Genomic DNA, 21,282 nt, shown 5'->3' with positions numbered 1-21,282 from the left:
TTACAAATGTTTCTCAAACTTCTTGGGTTTGTGGTCTCTAAAAAGCACATATTTTTCTTCCCTTTTTTTCCTTCCTGCGATCTTTCCGAGCTGTGATCTTGTAAATGCCTTTTTGCTGTAATGAGCATCACGTTCTGACGGTGAAGACACCAAGACTGGTTATCCTTGAGGTTCTGGCTTGCTTGTTCCTCCCCGCTGTGATTTCTTGCAGAGGGAGTTTTGAAGTGTAAATCGGAAGGTTTTAGCAGTTGCCTCCTTTTTTGTGTTTTTTTTTTTTTCCCCTTCTCTTTCCAACCCAGCTGTCAATTACTGTATTTCCTCCACAGTTGATTAATTAGGCAAAGTTTTAAAACTGTACATAATGTTGAAGTACAGCATTACCTTCTTAAAACTGAACTTTAATCTGCTTTTATTTTGCATTCCCAGGTTTCTCCTTTTTCTTGCTTATCAACATGCCAATGAAATTATTAAATACAACTTTGCTGTTTTCATTACCTACCTCAGGGGTGGCAAACTCAAATTTATCGGGGGCCGCATTAGCAGTATGGTTGCCCTCAAAGGGCCGGTTGTATCTGTAAGACTACGTGTCCACTATTATCATAAATAATTGTCACTGCATTTGTTTATTACTGGTTTTATGGATCCCAGGATTCGGGAGTTTGCTGCGTACGAAATGCAGGATACAGGAGTATGCTATGGACCGTGTGCAATATCTGACCTCTGCACCCTCCACTCTCCTTCCATCCACCCTGGGATGGGGTGGGGTAGGATGGGATGGGGGTGGATGGGGTGGGCGGGGGGTGCCGTAGGATGGCGTGGGGTGGGATGGGGTATGGTGGGATAGGATGGAATGGGCTACCTGACATACATGGACCTACCTGACATACACAATGACTTCACCTACCTGACATACACTGACTTCACCTACCTGACATACACTGACCTCACCTACCTGACATACACTGACCTCACCTACCTGACATACATGGACCTACCTGACATACACGGACCTACCTGACATACACAATGACTTCACCTACCTGACATACATGTAACATGGACCTACCTGACATCATGTGTCACAGCATCCAGCCCGCCAGAAAGGAGGGGAGGAGAGCCGCCCGCCCATGCACTAGTGTTGTCATATTCTGCTCCCTAGTGCATGGTGTCGAGGAGGCTTGTAATTGCCGCTTTCTGGAGTCTGCGGCGCCTATGATGGACGTCCCGCGGTCCAGTGATTAGATCTCCAGGACGTCCATCATAGGAGCCGGGTGTACCAAGATGGCCGACCGCTCCAGAGCTAGGCCGAAGCCGCGGCCTTTCCAAAGGCCGAGGCAGCGGTGCGCTCCGCAGATCTGTCACGATCTGTTGCATCACTAGTGGCAACGGACGGCCTGTTGCGCGGGCCACATGGCAAGGTCTCCTGTTTGCCACCCCTGACCTACCTTATTTTAGACCCAGTGACATAATTGTTGGTTCTCTGTGCTCCTCTATGCAGTGGTGGACGTTCTCCAGTCAGGCTCTAGAGCAGGGATCCTCAAACTATGGCCCTCCAGCTGTTGCGGAACTACACATCCCATGAGGCATTGTAAAACTCTGACATTCACAGACATGACTAGGCATGATGGGAATTGTAGTTCCTGAACAACTGGATGGCCGTAGTTTGATGACCCCTGCTCTAGAGTCCATATGCAGCTTCTAGTACACACTGTGCTTAAAGGAGAAGTAAGACCAAAGCTCTTTTGGCCCTATGTCTCCTGTGGGTCACAGCAGAGCATTTAGTTCTACACTCTTGTGACCATATTCAGCTGAACGTCACTAAACCAGACCAGGCTTTGAAGAGATTTTTGACCGGTAGCTGGCTCAGCCTCTCGGCGAGCCGCTGAAAGCCGGAGCCAGCCACTCCTGCCCCCTGCACAGACCGGCATTCCAGTGAGTGCTGGAGGGGCACAGCAGAGATGGTAACTTGCAGTCACTGGCTTTCTGCTCACTGAAGATTGAGAACTGAGCCATTAGTGGTGTTTGATCGTTCAGTTCTTGGCATCGGATCAATGTTGCATCCACTTAGTGAGTATGAACGTTTTTTTGTTTTGTTTTTTAATTCTTGAACTTCTCTTAACAATTTTCAGTACAGGATAGGAGCCTGTACAGCTGTGAAAAGGTGGGAATCTGTGGATATACTACTTGGAGATGGTGAGGGACTAAGGACATACTACCAAAGATGGCGAGAGAGAATGTGGACATGCTATTGGAGTTGTGGGGGACTGCGGACATTCCACCAGAGCTGGCGAGTGGCTGTAAACATGCTACCATTGATAATTGGAGACTATGGACTGCTATATATCCCCTTTGTTACAACTGCTGTACAAATAAAACATTTCAACTACTAGCTGCTTGGGGCCCAAGGGCCACACAATTAGCACCATAGAGTCTAAGCTTGGGAACATGTGGTCTCAGCTATGCCAAACACTGTGAAGCCACTGGGGTTTTGAGAGTCGAGGGGAGTGCTGGAGCTGGGTGAACTTCTGCAGCATCCATCTGTACCTATAAGTCCTATAGCAAGATCTATATTCTGATGCTGATTGTTGTGAAGCGATTTATCTCTTATGAGACCTCTATGCCTGGCCTGTATGAGCAGATATAATCACTGAGGACAATCCGTATCACCAATACCGATTCCATTCACTGAAGTGCTTTAATCCAAAACATCAGAATACATCAGACGACAGGTTACAGCAGATGAACAGGTTGTAGTATTGTGCGTTCAAAATATGATACTGTCTGAAGCTTACTTATGCAGAATACATGTGCCCTTGTTACATGAGGCCTGATGCTGTTCTCCATTAGACAGGAAATACAAACTCAGGAAGAAGGGAGGAGCATTACACAGAGGAAGTGTGTCATAGATCAGACAAAGAAAATACAGAAAAGGTCACTAGATGGCAGCATGCAAACAAAACATAAGGTACATAGAAAATGGTTAAGAGAAACACTATTCTATATAACAAATATATGCTCATTGGGCAGCACAATCTATTTACATCTATATCAAAGATAAAGACTGTTTAAATTGCCTTACGATTACCATAAGCCAAATGATTAGTTTTTCGCTATTACCACCCCAAGCTCCATTCCATAGAAATCATGTGGTCCATATCTAGTGTACACAAGGCCTAACAGGCTTCGCCAACTGTTGCACATTGAAATAAATGGTCCTATAAATTAAAAGTGAAAGCACAAGCAAACGGCCTAAAAACCCATTTAAAATGGCTTTCCTTTTCATACAGTACAGGTCATAGGCATCTTTAAATTAATACTATCTTCAGGTGATTGGATACTGGCAAGAAAAGCTGCTGGGGTATCTCCGTATAACCTCTTCCAGCTAGCCTTAGTTTATTGCTAGTGTCCTTAGGTTATGGACAGCTTCTAAGAGAGTGGCTTACCGTTTCCCATGGAGGTTCTCGCTCTCTCCCCCTCTCTGGTTGAGTACTCCAAGCGGCTTCTCCTATCAAGTTTATTGATTTGCACCATAACCATTGTGTCTTTTCATGCTGCTTTTGGATCAGCAGACTCCTTGGTGGAGCCTTGGAGGACTGTACATGGACCCAGCAAGATAAGAAGACACTGGGCTTGCCTGTAATGTTGCTGAGGCAGTGGATCCTGCTGTGGGCACCCCTGTCCCTGAATACCCCTAAGGGGTAATGCTCATCGTCGGCTGTCGGCCTCTCATAGTGCTGGACAGGCTGCCAGCAGTGGGGCTCTGTAATGCACTTGTGGCTTCCACTTGCAGTTAAAACTGGTACCTCATGCACATGGGCTAAACACCCAATATACATGAGGCATTTACAGTTCTAAAGCTGTACACTCACTACTTTATTGTAGCAAAGTGTAATTTCTTCAGTGTTGTCACATGAAAAGATATAAAATATTTACAAAAATGTGAGGGGTGTACTTTCTTTTGTAAGATACTGTATTTCTAAAGGTGCTATTGACATGAAATGTTCACCACATGTCAGTAACAACCCATGCAATCCACACTTATAAAGAAACCAAAGCAATGAAGTTGTGTAATAAAATGGAATGACACAGGGAAAAAGTGTTCAAAACGCTAACTGAAGTCTATTTACCATTTCATACAAAATCCTTTGTTTGTAATGATGGCTTCAAGGCGCCCCCTGTATGGAGATACCAGTCCCATGCATTGCTCAGGTGTGATTTTGGCCCATTCTTCCACACAGTCTTCAAATCTTGAAGGTTCCGTGGGCTTCTTCTATGAACTCCGATCTTTAGTTATTTCTATAGATTTTCAATTGGATTCAAGTCAGGTGATTGGCTGGGCCATTCTAGCAGCTTAAGGCCCCTTTCACACTGGGGCGGGAGGCGCAGTGGCGGTATAACGCCACTATACCGTCGGAATTGCCGCGGGATTCGCCCACTAGCCGTGTGGTATTAACCCCCCGCTAGCAGCCTATAAAGGGTTAATACTGCGGTTTCCCATTGTTTTAAATGGGAAGGAGCGGTATACACACCGATCCTCTCACCGCTCCAAAGATGTTGCTTGCAGGAGATTTTTTTCTCTTCCGCCAGCGCATCGCCCCAGTGTGAAAGCTGGGCAGGAGTTTTTCAGGCAGTATTTAGGCGATATTTTTAGCGCTGTACCGCCTGAAAAACTCCTCGGTGTGAAAGGGGTCTTATTTTATTTCATTGAAACCAATTGAGAGTTTCTTTGGCTTTGTGTTGGGATCATGGTCTTGCTATAATGTCCACCCTCTCATCTTCATCATCCTGGTAGATGGCAGATTTTTACAATGAATGTCTTGGTACATTTTCCAGTTCATTCTTCCTTCAATGATAAGAAGCTTGCCAGTACTGAATGCTGAAAAACACCCCCACATCATGATGTTCCCACCTCCAAACTTCATTGTTGTTATGGGGGGTGTTTCTGGGGTGATGTGCTATTTGACCTTTAAACATGGTGGGTATTATGACATCCAAAGGGGCAGATCCACATACATCTGCGTGGGCGCAGCGTATGTGAGATACGCTACGCCGCTGTAACTTACTTTTCTTTCCTTTGAATCCTGAAAGAATTTGTAGTGTATCTCTCGCGGCGTAAGGGCGTGGAATTCAAATTGGGCCGGTAGGGGGCGTGTTTCATTTAAATGAAGCGCGTCCCCGCGCCGAACGAACTGCGCATGCCCCGTCCGTCAAAACTCCCAGGGTGCATTGCTCCAAATGACGTCGCAAGGACGTCATTGTTTTCGACGTGTACGTAAATGGCGTCCAGCCCCATTCACGGATGACTTACGCAAACAACGTAAAATTTTCAAAATTATACGCGGGAACGACGGCCATACTTAACATTGAGTACGCCACCAGATAGCAGCTTTAACTATACGCCGGAAAAAGCCGAACGGAAACGACGTAAAAAAATGCGACGGCCGCTCGTACGTTCGTGGATCGTCAGAAATAGCTAATTTGCATACTCAACGCGGATTACGACGGGAACCCCACCTAGCGGACGTCTAAAAATTGCATCTAAGATCCGAAGGCGTACAAAGACGTACGCCTGTCGGATCTAACCCAGATGCCGTCGTATCTTGTTTTGAGGATTCAAAACAAAGATACAACGCGGGAACTTTGAAATTACGCCGGCGTATCAATAGATACGCCGGCGTACTTTCTTTGTGGATCTGCCCCAAAGAGTTCAATTTTAGTCTCATCTGACCAGACTATATTCTCCCCCCAGTATTTCACAGCATTGTCGAAATGTTATGCAGCAAACTTTAAACACTCTTCAGCATGCTTTTTCTTCAACAATGGAGTCTTACATGGCGAGCGTTAATACAGGCCATGGTGGTGGAGTGCATTACTTATTGTTTTCTTTGAAAAAATTGTACCTGATAATTCCAGGTCTTTCTGAAGCTCTCCACAAGTGGTCCTTGACTCTTGGACACATCTTCTGATAATTCTTTTCACTCCTCTGTCAGAAATCTTGCAAGGAGCACCTGGGCGTGGCCGGTTTATGGTGAAATTTCGTTTTTTCCACTTCTGAATAATGGCCCCAACAGTGCTCACTGGAACATTCAGAAGGGTAGTAACCTTCTGTAACCAATGCCATCAGAATGTTTTGCAACAATAAGGTTGTGAAGGTCTTGAGGGAGCTCTTTGCTTTTGAGAAGTTTCTTGTGTGACAATTAATGAGAAACCTTTTTATAGGCCATCAGTTGAGACTGAACCAGCTGATATTAATTTGCACTGACAAGGGGCAGGATTGCTTTCTAATTACTGATAGATTTCAGCTGGTGTCTTGGCTTTCCATGCTATTTTGCACCATCCCTTTCTTTATGTGTTCAATACTTTTTCTCTGTGTCATTCCATTTTATTACACATAGTTTAACCACTTGCCGCCCGCCAATGACAGATTTACGTCGGCAAAGTGGTTGTAGAATCCTGACTGGACGTCATATGACGTCCTCAGGATTCTGAGCCGCTGCGCGCCCCCGGGGGCGCGCATCGCGGCGATCGTTGTTGCGGGGTGTCAGTCTGAAACCCCGCAACACCGATCTCGGTATAGAGTCTCTCACGGAGACTCTTTACCACGTGATCAGCCGTGTCGAATCACGGCTGATCACGATGTAAACAGGAAGAGCCGTTGATGGCTCTTCCTCACTCGCGTCTGACAGACGCGAGTAGAGGAGAGCCGATCGGCGGCTCTCCTGACGGGGGGTTCGCGCTGATTGTTTATCAGCGCAGCCCCCCCTCGGATCGCCACATGGACCACCAGGAAAGCCCACCCTGGACCACCAGGGAAGGGCAGAAAACAAAAAAAAGGCTGCAAAAAAAAAAAAAAAAAAGGCTGTAAAAAAAAAAAAAAAAAAAAAAAAAAAAGCATTTAAAAAAAAAAAGATGCCAATCAGTGCCCACAAATGGGCACTGACTGGCAACATAGGTAAATCAGTGTCGCCCCAGTGTCCATCAGTGCCACCCCACAGTGCCCATCCATGTCCAGTGCCCACCTATCAGTGCCCATCTGTGCCACCCATAAGTAGCCATCAGTGCCACCCATCTGTGCCGCCCATGAGTGCCCATCTGTGCCGCCTATGAGTGCCCAGTGCCGCCTATGTGTGCCCATCAGTGCTGCCTATGTGTGCCCATCAGTGCCACCTATGTGTGCCCATCAGTCCCGCCTATGTGTGCCCATCAGTGCCGCATACAAGCGCCGCCAATCAGTGCCACCTCATCTGTGCCCATCAGTACTACCTCATCGATGTCCATCAGTGCCATCTCATCGGTGCACATCAGTGCCCGTAATTGAAAGAGAAAACTTACTTATTTACAAAAAAATTAACAGAAAAAAATAAAAACGTATTTTTGTTTCAAAATTTTCAGTCTTTTTTTAGTTGTTGCGCAAAAAAAAAAAATCGCAGAGGTGATCAAATACCACCAAAATAAAGCTCTATTTGTGGGAAAAAAAGGACGCCAATTTTGTTTGGGTACAGTGTAGCATGACCGCGCAATTGCCATTCAAAGTGCAACAGTGCTGAAAGCTGAAAATTGGCTTGGGCGGGAAGGTGTATACGTGCCCTGTATGGAAGTGGTTAATTTCTGAACTTATTTATTTTGGATTCTTTGTATGCATGGGCTGTTACTGACGTGGTGAAAATTTCATGTTAATAGCACCTTTAGAAATCTATTTACCTAGAAAAATGGTGACGTTCAATACTTATTTTACTTGCTTTATGTAACCATAAAAACTGCTTCTCCAACACTTCAATTCATTTTAATTTTCTCAGTTGCGCATCTCTGAATTCCGCGCACGCTTCTTATGGGGAGTTATCGGTAAATGTCTTGTTTGTGTATAATGTCTCCTCGCTCGAAAAACTGACACCAACAATGAACTTTCTATAAAGTTTTCTCCTACTGAGTGTTTTTCTTTCCCGCGTCGGTCCCCACCGGACCCGTGCTAATCAGCGTTCTACGTCTGGCGCGTATCCCGAAAGCCACAGACTTCTTCTATTTAATTCCTTGCCTGCGTTCCCCGAGAGCTATTTTATATGTCAAGATTTGCACATGATTTATGATTTGCCATTTGCTTTTATAAACCGTCGTATGATTAAAACCAAGCAGAGGAAACTTGTTTGTCATATTGTAGCGTCCGTTCAATGCATCTTAGTGTCCCCCTTCCCATCAGCCCCGTCACAAGAGCCAATCTCCTCCCGTGATGGGGTGACACCGGTACCTGGGGGTCAGTAAATTAGAATCATCCTCGGCAATATTGAGACAAATTTCTTTACTGCATGGAAATTAAGGTTCGTTGTTTGCTGACCTCTCCACCCTCCTTGCCATCTCTTGCCAACCGGTATTATGAGCAGGCACTGTGCCCATCACTAGACTGTAATTAAGATGCCGTGAGCGTGACTAGATGACTTTGAAAAATATTAAAGGGCAGTTCCAGGCAAATGGCTAAATATGCAATTGAAACACATAAATATCAGATTCATTTTAACCCCCAAGAGAAATGCACATGCCTCATGGTGCCACCTGCTGTGCTATGTGAATTGTACATAGAAGGCGGCTACATATTGCAAGCTTTGTGCCACTGCCATGCCTCCTTGTTGCTCTATGCAATGTTAGTAACACCACGCTGCAGATGCCCCCATAGCACCTCCTCTTCCTTCCTTCCTTCCTCTCTGCTAAAAGATCATATACTACCAATGGCAGGCTGATTTCAACCTTCATGCAGGCTGTATTTGCATTCAAACTGCCCAAGGTAACACCCACATGCTGCTGAGACACCATTATTGAAATAACTGAAACGTAAAGAATACAAGGCGTGGGTCAGGGACAGCCAGGCTAGATAATGCTGGCTGTCCTTCAACCAGGAAATGTGGTGGGATTTACCTGATGTGCTCAGTGGCGGCCGGTGCTCAAAGTTTTTTTGGGGGGGGCGCAAACAAACTGAAAAAACAACATCAATTGCAGCTACTGTGCCCATCAAACGCAGCTGTTGTGCCCATCAAACGTAGCCACTGTACCCATAAATTGCTACCACTGTGTCATCAAACACAGCTACTGTATCCATCAAACGCAGCTGCTGTGCCCATCAAACGTAGCCACTGTACCCATAAATTGCTGCCACTGTGTCATCAAACACAGCTACTGTATCCATCAAACGCAGCTGCTGTGCCCATCAAACGTAGCCACTGTACCCATAAATTGCTGCCACTGTGTCATCAAACACAGCTACTGTACCCATCAATTGCCGCCAGTGTGCCCAGCAATTGCTGCCACTGTGCCCTTCGAATGCTGCTAGTGTGCATCCCCCACCCGCCCTCTCTTCCTGTCCTCCACTATGATTGGGTGCCTGATAGGTGTCCAGTAACAGCACCTGTTGTTTCAGCCAGGTGGGGTTCCCCGCTCCAGGGAAATCCCAAGTGCAATTGTGGATAAGTCCAGATGGATGTGGGTGCTGGCAATGCACTAGGCAATGTAAAGTAGCGATGGACGGCCGCACACCAAAGAACTCTTGATTCTTTATTGAGGGAACATGAGCAAACACCGCAAATACACAGCAGAAATCAAAAACAGCCAACGCGTTTCACACTTTGTGCTTATTCATGGCCTCCCGGCAATTACCCTGTCTCTGTGGGGCAGCGGATCACGGCGGTGATGTCCTCCACGCTCCTTGATGTCTTCTCCCGTCCTCTCATCCTGTCCTCCACTATGATTGGGTGCCTGATAGGCATCCAGTAACAGCACCTGTTGTTTCAGCCAATCAGGTGACAATTAACAGACTCGTGCACCTGATTGGCGGAGAGGCGGTTCAGTGTTAGGAAAGAAAATATTCATTTGCTTTCCTAACACACAGCTGAGTGAACGGCGAACGCCCAGCATGGCGCTCGCTGTTCATCTTTTTTGATGCAGGTGCTTCAAAAAAAATACCCCGCCGCTGTAATTCAGGCTCCCGGCTCCCGAAAAGGGGCTGGGCACCTGAATAGGGGGTGGCAGCGGCAACCATAGATTCATGCAATGCTTGAATCTATCAATTGGTGATAGAGGGGTGGCAGGAGAGAGGGGGTGGCGCTTGTGCGCCCCTTATGGATGCACCGATCCTGGATGTGCAGCCAGGGCCGGCCTTAGGTGTTCAGGCGCCCTGTGCAAGCTAATCCTGTGGCGCCCCCCATCTTCACCCCTCGCCCCCTGGTCACCTAAACTGACTTACCTTTCGGTGGACGGTGCGGCTTTGCATTTAAAAATGGCACCGCCCGGCGCTTAGACGCCACTGCGCATGCGCCGTCTGCCCGAGAATAGCCGAGCGTTTTTCTGGCTTTCCCGTGCAGCGGCGGCGCATGCGCAGTGTGCCTGTCGGGGCCGGCAGCAGCCATTTTTTTCAGGTTCCGCAACCGATGCATTGCTCTTCACTCAGTCCCAGGGCAGAGGGACCTGGCAGCGCGCAGGGAGACCTGGCAGCGCCTGCTGCTGTGGCTCATAGGAGTCGGACTCCTGTGATGATCATGTGAGTAACTGACTGCGACTCACATTCTGCAAGCTGTGATGGCCGCACGGCGCCCCTGTTGCCCATGGTGCCCTGTGCGGCCGCACATCTCGCACACCCCAAAGGCCGGCCCTGTGTGCAGCAGTCTCTAATGAACATTGTTGGAAGCTCACAGTGTGCAGTGAATTAACAGTCATTTCAGTACAGGAGAGAAGCCTGTACAACTGTGCACGACTGAATGGAAGGCTGAAGTTCAACTTTGAGTCAAGAGAGAACTGTTCTGCAGCCAGCAAGATTGTCTGCTCCAAATCCCCATCAGAATGAGTGATCATCTTTTGGCACTGAAGAAAGCCGATCTTTTTAATGCGTGATTTATGAATTAAGATGTGCCTCTGAACATAATGGGGTAGTCTAATAAATGAAGCGGTCTCGTTTAATTACTCAACATTTTTTCTCTCTCTTTCTTGCTGTTTTGAATTAACAATGTAAGAAGAAAAATATCTACAGGCAGACAAAGCCATAGGGGGGACATACATTATTTATACCGGCTTACAGGGAGAGATTATGAAACTTTATGAATTCTACAAATGATAATTGTAACAAAGAACTTTGATATTTGAGGAATAAATGCAATTTAACATGCTTTTATACATTCTAATATAACAGACAATCCAAACAAATGTGCATATGTAACGTTTCACCTTTTTTTGTTTGTTCTGCTGTCCTGTGAGAGCCGTACTGGAATCTAAATGGTTTCCATCAGCCCTGTATCCTGATAAAACTACCTGAAGACATGGGACTCTGCACACAGAGCTACACAATAAAGAGAACTTCCCAGACTAAATACTTAAATTTAAAATTACTAGGTTTGTAAATGTGAAAATGTCACCTAACTTCCATTATAGTTGGTCCACAATTTCTGTAGCAAACAGGACTCCAGGCATTTCAAGTGATTGCAAAAACAAGGTTCTTGGTCTTGGCAGTCTTTCTATCTCTTAGTATGACTTCAAGTGTTGTCCCTTGGCAAAGTGCTGTAGAGTCCCCCAGTCAGCTTGTGCTGCTGGCCTTTGTTTAAATCATGGAAGGTTTTGGTAGCCCCTTTCCACTCCCTACCTACATCCGTTTCTATGAGGGGAGCCTTTCTGTCTACAACCTCTAGATGGCAGTGTGTACAAATATGTCAAAAGACTAGGCCAGCCCTTTTCAACATAGAGCAGGGGTGCCCAACCTTTTGAAGAGTGAGGGCCACTTAAGCAACTTGGTACCCAGTTGCGGGGCCACAATGAGTGGAGCGGCGGATGACAGGTCACAGCTACTCTATAGGCCAGGGGTCTCCAAACTTTTCAAACAAAGGGCCAGTTTATTGTTTTTCAGGCTTTATGAGGGCCGGATTGTGGCCAGCGAGGGCAGAAAAAGCCCCGGGCCCAGCATAGGTGAGAATAAATATGGCCTCATAGTTTGCGATCAGTAGGATAAGGAGTAGTGCCCCTATTAGTAGGAGTAATTGTATCTCATAGGTATCAGTGGAAGGAAAACTGCCCCCTTGTTGGAGTCAGTGGGAAGAATAGTGCCTCATATCAGTGGGAGGAATAAAGCCCTGAGGGCCGGATAAAGGCTAGCAACGGGCCGCATCTGGCCCTCTGGCCACAGTTTGGAGACTCCTGCTATAGGCCCTCCGATCCGCCCAGATGGAAGGGGACAAATTCCCTTCTGGTTTTTTTGGGGGGATTTTTTTGGATCGTATTGGAGGTAGGTGGGCGTAAACGGACAAAAGTCTGTTAATATCTGCCGCTCTGTAGAGGTGAATTGAGGGTCCCATTTGGTCGGGCCGATCGTGTGAAAAGGGCCTAAGACTGCTTTCACACCTATGTCTATCCTGCGGGTTATCTGAACTTTGCCTGTGGCAAATGTTGGCGGTGTAGAGGAAACATAGGCTTATGGGCCCCCGAAGCTGCTTTCTTCCTCTACCACCAACTTTGTTCACAACACTGATGCTGTGGTATGGTAGGTCGGCAACCTACGATCTGGGCTTGCCAGCCTGTCATTACAGAGCAGGAGGCTGCGGGCCACATCAGAGGGCTCCACGGGCCACTGGTTGGCCACCCCTGACATAGATGAACCCTTGAAATATTTTTTTTTCTTTTTGGATAGAGTAATGGAGGGTTATGATCCCTGTTAGTGTATTTTTTCCATCTGCTTCCCCATGGATTTAGCTTCACTTCCTGTCCCATATCCAAAACAGGAAGTGAGAAAAAATACCTGCAAAATAGGGAACCCCCAGGTCACCAAAACTAGTGTCCCTATAAAAGATTTCCCCTCTTAATTTTGGGGACAACCCAGATTTTTTTATTTTTTATTTCAATTTCGATAATAAAGGTAAACAGGACAAATCGAGAGAGTGAATCTCCCTAACAGGGACAGAGACAGCAATAAAAACCTAATAGGTCTTCTATCCAATCCATCTCCATTATATCGTGAGCCAAAAAAGGTTTTGCCTTTAGTTATATTTTAAGTCCCAGATGTGGAAACACCATCCATTGGCCAGAATATTGGAATGCTCCTGTCTGCAGACAGATATAATTTTATGCAAGCAGTGATCAGAAATCAGTGAAGGGGTTAATTTTGTGAAAAATAGTAAGGGGATGCTAAAGGGTCTTTTATTACTGTAATTCAAAGTGTTCTCTTTACAGGAGCATTTGGAATGAAACTTTTTTGCCTGTTTGCAGCTCACAGCTCAGTGTGACCTGCTGTGACAAGAAGATCGGAGCTTCTCAAGGCACAATCGTTGCACTCAGGTCCCACAGCGATCATTGTGCTGTGAGATCTGAATTTGGGGGGGTGTCTCAGTTCCTCTTGCCCTGAGGCAGCCAGGCACCCCAATAACCCCCGATCACAGTGGTACCAGTCGTAAAATCTGTCTACTTTCAATATGTTTATTGATGTTTAACAGGAAAAAGATAACATTCTGATCCTTGGCCTACGAGGCCTGCTTTTACAGTTACAGAACAAATGAGAATAATAAGAACAAGATAGTAACATTTGCTTGCCGTAAAGAGTAATGTGCCCCAGGACGAAGTCTTAGTAGACGAAACAGCGTAGGGTGGCGGCGTGCTGACGTCTAGAAACCGCATACTGTGTCCCGGAGTGAACGGGTTGTGCTAGCCGGCCGGCTATAATTTCACTGCAAATTTTATCTACATTCTTGTAAGTGTGATTTAAATCGTTATATGGGTTCACACTATGTAGCTTTTTTCTTCTCCATATTGGTTTCTATCTACATTGGTTACCAATCCACTGTGGGAGAAGTTTTTGGCTCTTGGATATCCTGCCACGTAAACCCCTGGCTGGGGAGTAAGCCGTCTGCTGTCAGAAGATCTCTAGTTGGGATCTTCCCTTCTGGTAAGGGACAGTGTGATTGAGAGGTGGAGGTGTCCTGTCTATCCATGCACTTTTCTGAGGTTCATGCAATTTTGATGTCACTATCTGCTTGAATGGGAAAAGGAATTTTCTACTATCAAATTACCATCAGATGCACTTTTTGTTGTTTGAACAATAGACTTTCACATGTTTAATTTTTCTCACTATCAATGTAACATCTCATGTATGGGCGAAAGATTTGTTTTATTTTACTTTGTACTAACACTACTTTAGTATTCACATTAGTTGCGCAGCTATTTTTCTCCAATCTGATGGTGCAAGCTTTGGACAATGTCCTATAGATTTACCAAGAACTGTGTTATGTAAGGGCTTACCTAACATAGCTATTCAGATGAGATCTTTTCAGGCAGGCTCTTGCACTACCACTGTCTTGGGTCAGGCTCAGAGACCAGTAGTTATAGCAGTAGAGAGGCTCCTACCAACCAGCAGGATAGGTATACAAGCAGATGGATGATGCATGCTCATCCGGGGTGCTGGGTCTAAGCACTCATCTGTGTTCACCAGAGCTGCTAATGGTGGAGAAGGGTTGTGGTTCTTGGGATTGCTCCACCAGGTAGGGTTGTCACCTGTTCGGGATTCACCCGGACCCGGACAGTTCGGGTTTGGAATCATGCGTCCGGGTTTCAGACTGCCTGAAACTCAGACAGATTATTCAGACTGGACTATGACTTCCCAGCAGGGTTGCTGGCTGCCTTTGTCTAATCTGAGAGTGTCTGTAACACTCTTTTTCATGCTGCCCAAAGCCAGCACTAACACCCCCCCCCCCCCCCAGATCGAGAGAGGGCTCGATCTGCACTTCTTTGTCCTGCCCCTACCCCTCTGTCTGCTCACACTCCAATCCCCAGGGCTGTGCCTCAGAAAAGGAAAGTGGGGGCCAGAAATTTGAAGTCCAGCAGCCTCAGATACATATGGATGAGAGGTGCTGACTGCCAAGGGGTGAGTGAGCTCACCATCCATCTCTGTCTGTGATGAAGTCTCCCCCTTCTCTTCTGCCTCTAAATGAGTACACTAATGTAAATCAGGGTTCTCAAAGCACCTCTTACATCAGAGACCCCCTTTACACCAGAGGCCACAGCGTTCCCCCTTACATCAGATTCCTCTCCATACATCAGAGTTCCCAGTGTTCCCCCTTAAATCAGGGTTCCCAGAGCATCCCTTATGTTAGAGGCCTTAGAGTTCTCCCTTACATCAGAATCTGCAGCATCCCCCCCTTACAGTGTAAAAGGGGAACTCTGTGGATTCAGATGTAAAAGCGGAACTCTGTGGACTCTGATGTAACAGGGGACTCTTGCTATAAACTTCATATGATTAGAAATTTTATTTATTAGCAAAATATATGCATAAAAAAAATTGCTAAAGTGTTCGGGTTTGACTTGAAGAAAAGGTGGCAACCCTACCACCAGGAGGTGAGCAAAACAGAGTCCAGTAGCAGATATAGCAGGCGGGGATCAAGCAGAAACATAGTCAGTAAACAAGCCAAAGATAACGAGTGGTTGCAGGTTGGGATCAAGCAGAAGGATAGTCGAGGAACAAGCCAAAGGTCGGTAACGAGTGGAAAGAGTGAGAGAGAGCACAAAATTCTGGCAAAACAGGACGTGCAAAGTCATGGTTTAAATAGGAAGTTCCTGGGAGGAGCAAAGAGTTCAAGGGTCACCAGAAACAAGGTTCAAGACAAGATTGAGCAAGGAATTGTAGCTGTCCAGCATCTCAGCAAGAAGACATACTGCCAGGCGCTGCAGAGGTTGCAGGTTCAGATCCGGGGTCCTGACAACCCAGCAGATTGTGCAATCAAAATGTTACCTGTATGGCAAGCTTTGGACCCCTGTGTCTCCCCTGCTAATTTTAATAAACACTGATCAATCTACAGATCCTTTGAGGGAATGGCACACACATTGTGCGGAGAAGTATAGCCTGTCTGGTCTCTGACATTTCTTAGATTTCACTTCTTGCAAGGGAGGAAGATCTTGAAATAAAAGCAGATGCCTAATTCAGTTGGATTGGGATGAAAAGAATAACGGTTTCCTGAGAGACATGGTAATATAACACTCAGAAGCAGACGGGAGCATTCATTGAGCTTAGATAAACTCTGCACATCTGGAAGATGCGGAGTGATTGCGGCATGGTCAGAGAAAAGGAGGACAGATGCTGTATGCTCTTTCTTCTGCTCTATCTACGGCTGCTCTGTGTTCTGTGCTTGTAAGGCAAGGGACAATATGTCAGAGAATATTGTTCTTTCCAGAGCTAACTTCACACAAGCGTTCCCAGTGGGATGCTGGAGAGGAAGTGGGGAGGCGTAACAACAGCGGCCTCTACGCTAACATATTCTTCCGATAAAAAGAAAACATATTGCAAAGAAGTCTTTTATCTGCTCCCACGCCATCGTATAAAGACATGATGACTGTACAGTATTTACAATGCAAGTCCTGTTTACATGGAAGTTTCCTCAGTTACAGTTTTATATCTTTATGTTTGAAGCCTGAAATGTGGCAAAAGGTCGCAAAGTTCAAGGGGGCCCAATACTTTTGCAAGGCACTGTATATATGTATATATGTGTGTACGACTGTGTGTCCCAAGCGTGTCAAGATCCTATGGGGTTAAATGACCGCACCAGCCAAGAAGCCACTGGCTGCAAAAAGCGCCTAGAGGCGATTCAGTTTGCATGTGTAGCGCTATACAAGTCATTCATTCACACATGATCGGATTTTCCATCGGAAAAATCTTGGATGGTTTTTCCGTCGGAATTCCGCTCAAGCTTGGCTTGCATACAGACAGTCACACAAAAGTTCTCTGAACTGTTGTCCGTCAAGAATGCAGTGAGGAATAACACTACGACGAGCCGGGAAATTAAGTTCAATGCTTCTAAACATGCGTCAAATTGTTTCTGAGCATGCGTTGGAATTTTGCGCATCGGAATTGCTACAGACGATCAGATTTTTCGTCTGAAAATTTGAGAACCAGCTCTCAATCTTTTGTTGGCGAAATTCCGACCGCAAAAGTCCGATGGAATATACACACGGTCGGAATTTCCATTTAAAAGCTTGCATCGGACTTTTGCTGTCGGGATTTCCGATCGTGTGTACGAGGCATTACAGGTTTTCTTCTAAGATTGCCCTGTATTTGGTTCCATCCATCTTCCCATCAACTCTGACAAGCTTCCCTGTCCCTGCTGAAGAAAAGCATCCCCATAACATAATTCTGCCACCACCATGTTTCACGGTGGGGATGGTGTATTCAGGGTGATGGGCAGTGTTAGTTTTCCACCTTGCATAGCGGTTTGCTTTTAGGCCAAAATGTTCAGTTTTGGTCTCATCTTACCAGAGCACCTTCTTCTACATGGCTTCTCCCAAACTACAGTGGGTGACCGCGATATTGTGTCAATCTCGCTCCCTTTCTCGGCGAGATTGACCACCTACGAGCCCCATCGCGGGAGCCAGCTTGCCGCGATGGAGAAAGAGCAGTCATAGAAGCGACAGGGATCCGACTTGGATTCCCGCCAATTCTAGCCGTGGCGTTTGGTATGAATCCTGAGGGGGAACTCCACGCCAAATTTTAAATAAAAAACCGGCATGGGTTCCCTCCCAAAGGAACATACAAGGCCATTAGGTCTGGTATGGGTTGTAAGGAGAACCCCCCTACGCCGAAAAACCGGCGTGGGGCCCCCCCACAATCCATACCAGACCCGTATCCAAAGCACGCTGCCCGGCCGGCCAGGAAAGGAGTGGGGACGAGCGAGCGCCCCCCCCTCCTGAGCCATACCAGGCCGCATGCCCTCAACATGGGGGGGTTGGGTGCTCTGGGGCAGGGGGGCTCACTGCGACCACCCCTACCCCAGAGCACCCTGTCCCCATGTTGATAAGGACAGGGCCTCTTACCGACAACCCTGGCCGTTGGTTGTTGGGGGTCTGTGGGCGGGGGGCTTATCGGAATCTGGGAGCCCCCTTTAATAAGGGGGCACCCAGATACCGGCCCCCCACCCTACGTGAATGAATAAATAAACACACAACACTTTTAAAGTAATTTATTAGTCAGCTCCGGGGGCCCCCCTCTCTTCTTTAGCTCTTTTACGAGGGGGGCCTTCTTCTTCGACGTCTTTGCGGGGGGTGTGTCGGTCTTCACCGCCGTCTGGTTCTCTTCCGCTCTCCGGGGGTCTTCTCCGCTCTCCGGGGGTCTTCTCCGCTCTCCGGGGGGGTCTTCTTCCATCTTCTCTGCTCTCCGCTGTCGTCTCGGCGCTCCCCGGTTCTTCTCCTGCTCGCTCTCCGGTGCCTTCTCCTTCATGGCTGGCCGCCGCTATCTTCGTGTTAGCTCAATTACTAGCAGCAGCGCAGCCCGCTCTTCTGTGCCGTCTTCTGCCTTCTTCTTTTTTTCCGATGTTGACACAACGCTTCTTCCCGCTGTAATGCCGGGTGCGCGGCTCGCACCGATTTATATAGGCCTCTTATGATGTCACAGTCCCATCATGCTCCGGTACCTACCCACGTGGTACCTACCGCCGAAGACGTCGAAGAAGAAGCCCCCCCTCTCTTCTTTAGCTCTTTTACGAGGGGGGGGGCCTTCTTCTTCGACGTCTTCGGCCCCCGGAGCTGACTAATAAATTACTTTAAAAGTGTCGTGTGTTTATTTTCTTTTACACTTTGCCTCCAGGTGAATGGGTAGGGGTACAATGTACCCCATATTTATTCACCTAGGGTGGGGGGCCGGTATCGCTGACCGCTAGGGGCGTGTATGCTGATTTACGCGTTGAAATATGTAAATCAGCAAGATACGCAAATTCACGAACGTACGCCCGGCCGACGCAGTACATTTACGCTGTTTACGTTAGGATTTTCCCGGCGTATAGTTACCCCTGCTATATGGTGGCGTAAGTGCGGCGTACCAATGTTAAGTATGGCCGTCGTTCCCGCGTCAAATTTTTACATTTTTACGTCGTTTGCATAATTCGTCCGTGAATGGGGCTGGACGTCATTTACGATCACGTCTAAACCAATGACGTCCTTGTGGCGCACTTTGGAGCAATGCACACTGGGAAATTCCACGGACGGCGCATGCGCCGTTCGGGAAAAACTTCAATCACGTCGGGTCAAGCCTAATTTACATAACACACGCCCACCTCTTCACTATTTGAATTAGGCGGGCTTACGCCGGCCTATTTACGCTACGCCGCCGCAACTTTCTTTTAAGAATACGGCACTTGCCTGTAAAAGTTGCGGAGGCGTAACGTAAATAGGATACGTTACACCCGCACAAAGAAACGCCGATCTACGTGAATCTACCCAGGGCCGTCTTTACCACAGGGCAAATGGAGCAGCTGCCCAGGGCCCTGTCACTGTTGGTGGCCCAAAGCAACCCCCTTTAAAAAAAAAAAAAAAAAAAAATTTTTTTTTTTTTTTTTTTTTTTTTTTAGGGGTGAGGAGGTCCCCAGGGGCCCGGAGGCCCCCAATGCCCCAGATGGCAACCCCTTTTTTTTATTTATTTTTAAATAATAAAATATATATTTTTTTAATATATTTATTTTTTATTTTTTATTAAAGGACCAAATTTTTTTTAGAGGTTTTTTTATTAAAGGGACAATTTTTTTTAGGGGTCCCCAGGGGCCCGGAGGCCCCCAGGGCCCCAGATGGCAACCCCCCTTTTTTTATTTATTTTTAAATACAAAAAAATATATTTTTTTAATATATTTTTATTTTATTTTTTATTAAAGGGACAATTTTTTTTTTAGAGATCTGGGGGTCCCCAGGGGCCCGTAGTTCCCCGGGGCCCCGGATGACAACCCCCCTTTTTTTATAAAAAAAATATTTTTTTATATATTTCTTTATTTCTTTTAATATATATATATATATATATATATATATATATATATATATATATATATATATATATTATTAAAGGACCCAGAGGTCCCCAGGGCCCTGGATGGCAACCCCCCTTTTTTATAATTATATATATATATATATATATATATATATATATATATAAAGGGCCCAGAGGTCCCCAGGGCCCTGGATGGCAACCCCCCCTTTTTTTTTATAAATGTTTCTTTTTTATATATATATTTATTAAAGGGCCCAGAGGTCCCGGATGGCAACCCCCTTTTTTTGTAATTTATTTTTATTAAAAAAAAAATATTAAAGGACCCAGAGATCCCCAGGGCCCCAGATGGCAACCCCCTTTTTAAAAAAAACATATATATTTTTTTTTATATATTGTTTATTTCTTTTTTTCTTTTTATTAAAGGGCCCAGAGGGCCCCGGATGGCTACACCCCTTTTTTTATATATATTTTTCTTCATTTCTTTCTTTCTTTCTTTTTTTGTAAAGGGCCCCCCGCTTCTAAATTCGCGGCAGCCCCCCCCTGATTCTCAATTTCAGGCGGCAGCACCCCCCCCCGGTTCTCTGCTCCAGGGGGCCCATGCCTGAAGCTGTTTAAGTGGCCCCATAATTCCTGATCCCTGCCGCCCGTTAAGCCCCTGTGCTGCCCACAAATCAGGCTGAAAATCATCAGCGGCACGCAGCCAGTGACAGTACTGCTTCCCTTCCCAGTGTTTTAAAATGTACTTTAGACGTGCACTTCTCCCTTCCTGCCACTGGGTGCTGCTTGTATATAAAAGTGAATTGGAATGTGATTTTATAACATCCCCAGTTTGCTCTTCCCGAGGCTGACTTCTTCATGTCCTGCTCCTCAAGGTATGTCACTGTTTGCTAATCTATATTGTATATAGAAGTTTTCTGTAGAGTGTGCCCAAAGTCTTTATAATATTTGATGATTCACTGCAGGTCTGGTCAGTGTTTTAAAAAGTTCCTCTATTTTACACATGGCATGGCATGGGGGTCACAGCACCGTCTGTCCATTCTGCTTTAGCACCATGGGACCCCATGCCATGCCATGTGTAAAATAGAGGAACTCTTTAAATCACAGACCAGACCTGCAGTCCAGGCTGAGTAAGGCCTCAGAGCACATGACATTACTGTCTGTATTTAACTGCTTGATGGGCTTATTTTGGGCCTGGCTAGTTCACATGTATGTGTTTTGGCGGCCCACATTTGCGCAGGCACAGCAGCCCATTCATTTGAATGGGCCGCCATGCCTGCATTTCATGCAAAGAAAAGCGCATGCCTCATGTAATAGGCTGCGCACATGGCACGCCTATGCCCATCAAGCACTGAAATACAGCACTGTCTGTCCATTCTGCTGTCTGCTGTGACTTATCTGCAGTTCCCGCACTGTCAAACTTGCAAAAGCAGAATGGATTTCAAGGCAACTGTATTTTTAAAATGCTGAATGCACCTTTTTTCTGCAGGAAACGAAGGCATGGCAGCCCATTCAAATCAATGGGCTGCTGTACCTGCACA

Source organism: Rana temporaria, chromosome 1 (genome assembly GCF_905171775.1).
Source record: "Rana temporaria chromosome 1, aRanTem1.1, whole genome shotgun sequence".
Taxonomy (NCBI): Eukaryota; Metazoa; Chordata; class Amphibia; order Anura; family Ranidae; genus Rana; species Rana temporaria.
This window is presented reverse-complemented; position numbering follows the sequence as displayed.